We start from the raw sequence: 4,649 nt of genomic DNA on the forward strand, positions 1-4,649 counted from the left end.
CTGGTTGCCTCCCCTGCCTCTAGTCATGGTACTACCCCAGCCAGAGGACCCATCCCTTACCCCCAGCCCTACCACTGTGGCCCCAAAAGGGGCTGGACTCAAAGCTTTGCCACTTGTCACACGGTGTCTCCCAGCATGGGAGGGATCAGCCCCGCCTGTCACAATAAAGTTTATTATGAAAACAGGAAAAAAAAATGTTTAGGGGATACACATTAGTGTTATAAAACCATAAAAATGTCAAAGAACCATCTGGTCCAGGGCTTTTTTTGGTTGGAAGGTGTTTTAAACCTTTTCAATTTCTTCTTTTGTAATGGGGTCTGTTCAGGTGTTCAATTTCAGTTTGTGTCAGTTTAGGTAGTTTGTGCACTTCTAAGTATCTGTCCCTCTAGGTTTTCATATTTGTTTGAGTTTAGTTTTTCATAATATTCTAATGTTAGTCTTTTTTATTTTAGTGGGTTCTGCTGTGATGTTTCCCATTTCATCTCTTATTCAGATCATTAGTGTGTTTTCCTTCTTTTCTTCTGTTAGTTTTGCTAGTCAATTTTATTGACCTTTTCAAAGAACCAACTCCTAGTTTTGTTAATGGTTTCAACTGTTTTTCTGTTTTCCATTTCATTTATTTCTGCTTTAATTTCTATAATTTCAGTTTTTTTAGAGGGTGTCAGGTTTTCTTACTGTTCTTTTTCAATTTTTTGGAGATGTTGGGTTAGAGAGTCAATGGTCATTTTTTCCTGTCTTTTCATGTGTTTGCTTATTGCTATAAATTGACCTCTGATTACTTCTTTGGCTGCTTCAGAGGTTTTGGTAAGTGGCGTTTTCATTGTCATTTGTTTCAAGAAACTTTTTAATTTCACCCTGGACCAGATAGTTTCACAAGTGAATTTTATCAAACATTCAGAGAACTGTCACCAATTCTACATAAACTATATCAGAAAACAGAAAATTATGGAGTTCTCTCAGACTCGTTCTATGAAGCAAAAATATCCTTCATATCAAAGCAAGGAAAGGACACTACCAAAATAAAAAAACAACACTATAGGCCAATATCACTTATGACCATAAATGCAAAAATCCTGAATAAAATACTAGCCAATAGTATCCAATGAAACATCCAAGAAATCATTTACCATGACCAAGTGGGATTCATAACAGGTATGCAAGGATGGTTCAACAAAAGAAAAACAAACAATGTAATTCAATACATTAAGAAAGCAAAGAACAACCACATGATCCTATCAATTGATGCAGAAAAGGCCTCTGACAAAATCCAACACCCTTTCCTGACTAAAACACTCAACAAAATAGGATTAGAGGAAAATTTCTTCAACACAGTAAGTATATATGCAAAACCGAGAGCCAACATTGTTCTCAATGGAGAGAGGTTAAAGGCATTCCCATTGGGAACAGGAACTAGGCAAGGATGCCCACTATCACATCTCTTCTGCATTACTGTATTAGAAGTCTTAGCAATAACAGTAAAAGAAGGAAATAAGAGGTATCCAAATTGAAAACGAAGAGGTAAAATGATCTCTATATGCAGATGATTTGATAATATACTTAGAAAATCCTAAAGACTCAGCAAGAAAACTACTGGAAATAGTTGAACAATTTAGCAAAGTGGCAGGTTACAAGATCAACATACAAAAATCAGTTGGATTTCTCTACAATGACAAAGAAAATACAGAGCGGGAGCTACAAAAATCAATACCCTTCACAATAGCTAATTACAAGATTAAATACTTGGGAGTAAATCTGACCAGAAGCTCAAAGGATCTATTCAAAGAAAATTACAAAACATTACTACAAGAAACAAAAAGAGACCTGGAGAAGTGGAAGAATAATACTTGCCCATTTTCAATATTGTGAAAATGACAATACTACCAAAGGCAATCTACACGTTCAATGCAATCCCAATACAAATACCAATTCCATTCTTCAACGAAATGGAAAAGGCAATTTCCAGTTTATTGAGAGGTTGTGAAGAAACTGGAACCCTTTTTCACTGTTGGTGGGAGTGTAAAATGGTACAACCACTATGGAAGGCAGTATGGCCCTTTTTCAAAGAGATGGAACTAGAAATACCTTTTGATCCAGCAATTCCACTACTAGGAATAATACCCCAAAGAAACCATAAATGCCACCCAAGCCGATTTATGCCACCCATGTTTATCGCAGCTTTGTTCATAATAGCAAAGAGGTGGAAACAACCCAAGTGCCCATCAACAAACAAATGGATAGAGAAGCTGTGGTATATTCACACAATGGAATACTATGCTGCATTGAAAAACAAGAAACTCATGAAATATACAAATGGTGACCCTGGAGGGCATTATGCTGAGTGAAATATCTCAGTCACAAAAGGACAAATACTGCATAGTGCCACTGTTGTAAAATGGGACTGATACTGCGGTTGGGGGGAGACTGAGAAGATGGGATAAATTATGTATACTGTATTGAAAGAGATGAGGAAGAAAACGTAGGCATTATTGTCATGACAGGAGTCCAGGACGAAGGCTGCATAGTGGAGTGGACTTGAGGGGGGGGACTGTATAATAATGAAAGAATTTTTCTTTTACTTTCCAAAATGAAAGCTGCATAGGAGTGGATTTGGGGGGAGGAACTGTATAACAATGAAAGAATTTTTCTTTTACTTTTCAAAGAGAAGAGTGAATTGGGTGTGGGGGAGGTTGGGCAGGGAGGAAAGTGCAATAATGAATGAATGGAAATACAAAGTCTCTGTAAACTTTCATTAAAATTAATTTAAAAAATGAGAACTCATTGTTAAGAAAATCAGAATAGATGCTATTTATAAGGGAAGATGAGATGTGATTCAGACGGGTAACATGAAGGTGATCCCGGGATAGCTGGCACAGTTCTCTATCCTCACCTAAGAACTCCTTTGTCCTGTTGCTTTATCCTCATTTGTACCTAAATGCAGCATGGTAATTTTAGGATTCTTTCACAAGATAATTTCAGAATCTCTTACAGAAGTATATGCATGAAACAAATATTTTAAAAATTTTCAGGATTTAACTGTAGTTACCTAAAAATTTATCCACGGATTCAGATGTCTGCTCTTGACTGATAAGCTTCTCATTTGAAAAATTTATTTGTCTCCTTAGCAAAAGAGTGTTACTTTTTTTATTGTGGCTAGGCAACTCTGAAGAGAAACAGATTCCTTCTTTTATAACTTTTGGTCCATGACTCTTTTTAGGAGCACTAATGTGCCTGATATTTAAATCCTCGTCTGAAGATGAGCAGTCTCCAATAGTCAGAGAACTACAATCCTTTCTTATTATATACACTCTGTTTGTTTTCGGAAAACTGTGAAATTTGCGGTTCTTTTTCTTTTCTTTCTTAAGCCTCAAGGAATTAGCAGCTCTGTGCTTCCTTATTTGTGACTGAGAAGTTATTTCAATGTCTTCAGACTCATCACTAATATCCCTAGTGTCTTTTCTTTTGACTGATTTCAGAACAATGCACTCAGGATTTAATTTTTTGGAAACTGGTCCACTTTCTTGTTCATCACAATTATTTCTTACTTGTACAGTGCTATCTGTATTAGAATATTCAGATATATCCAAAAGTGGCTTAAATCTTTCACTACATTTAGGGATTCTCTGTGTGGGAAAGACAACATCATTGTCTTCTGATTCTGAGACATCTTGGTGTTCAAGTGTATTTTTAACATTTTTTTCATCATCAGATTCAGAAGAAATAATCTGTTTTAAAGTTTCACTTTTAGGAAAAAGAAATCTTTCATTTGGATTTACAATGCAAGCTTTTTTCTCATGTTCTAAAGTACCAACAGAGTCCTGGTTTTTCTGATAATCAATAGTCATATAATCTTTGGCTTCTGTTGAATTGTGCATGGGCTGCTTATCAAGGCTTTCATCATCAGAGGTGTCATTTCCATCATTATCCTCAACTGCTTTATAGTTTGTCTCGAATAATTTAGAGAAGCCACATTGGAGTAAGGTGAGCTGCCCTGGACAACTTGAAGCTCTACTTGAATATGATGCTTTGCTCTTAACAGTCTTTATTCTTGAGTTTCCCACTGGCTCATCGTCACTAAAATCACTGCAGTAATCGTAGGCTTCTCCTGTCTGGGGCTTTGCATGTCGTCCTGGACCTCTGTGTTCTTGACTGTCAGGCTCTTTAGGCTACATAAGAAACAACAGCACCAACATTATATAAAGATATAAAATCTATCACACTGGAAAGGAATTCATTTTCAAAAGATAATTTATAATTTTTTATATTCTAGTAGAACAAAAGTCAATAAAAAAAGGCAAAGAATATTATTAAGGTCTGGTTGTCTATTCTCTTTTCCAGGTGAATGTAAGGTGAAAGTAAGTAGACACTGAACTAGAACATTACTAGATCAGATTACTTACAGGGAAAACAGAAATGGCCAGCCTCTTAGACATGAAGGCCAAGGATTTGGCCTCAAAAAATAAGAAACACATAATTGATTACTTAAGAATGATTAGGGTTAATCTACAACAATGAATGAATGGAAATCCAAAGCCTCTGTAAATTTTTACTGAAATTAATAACAAATTTAAATTAAAAAAAAGAATTAAGTTAGAGTAAGGATGGCAATGGAACCACCTTACCTCTGTAACTTGATTTGTGCCACTATTAGA

At 35.7% G+C, this 4,649-nt stretch overlaps 1 pseudogene across 1 annotated transcript in view; it reads right to left on the reverse strand.

The window, feature by feature from the left end:
* Window positions 1–4,649, reverse strand: part of LOC102868519 — a 211,929-nt pseudogene that overhangs the window by 47,915 nt on the left and 159,365 nt on the right. The window contains exon 15 of the transcript XR_439035.1: window positions 3,044–4,163. The product of XR_439035.1 is annotated as an uncharacterized LOC102868519 (transcript). The remainder of the gene's footprint in view (window positions 1–3,043; window positions 4,164–4,649) is intronic.

This window comes from Elephantulus edwardii, unplaced genomic scaffold (assembly GCF_000299155.1).
Source record: "Elephantulus edwardii isolate Elephantulus edwardi_28Jun2011 unplaced genomic scaffold, EleEdw1.0 scaffold00379, whole genome shotgun sequence".
In the NCBI taxonomy this organism is placed as follows: domain Eukaryota; kingdom Metazoa; phylum Chordata; class Mammalia; order Macroscelidea; family Macroscelididae; genus Elephantulus; species Elephantulus edwardii.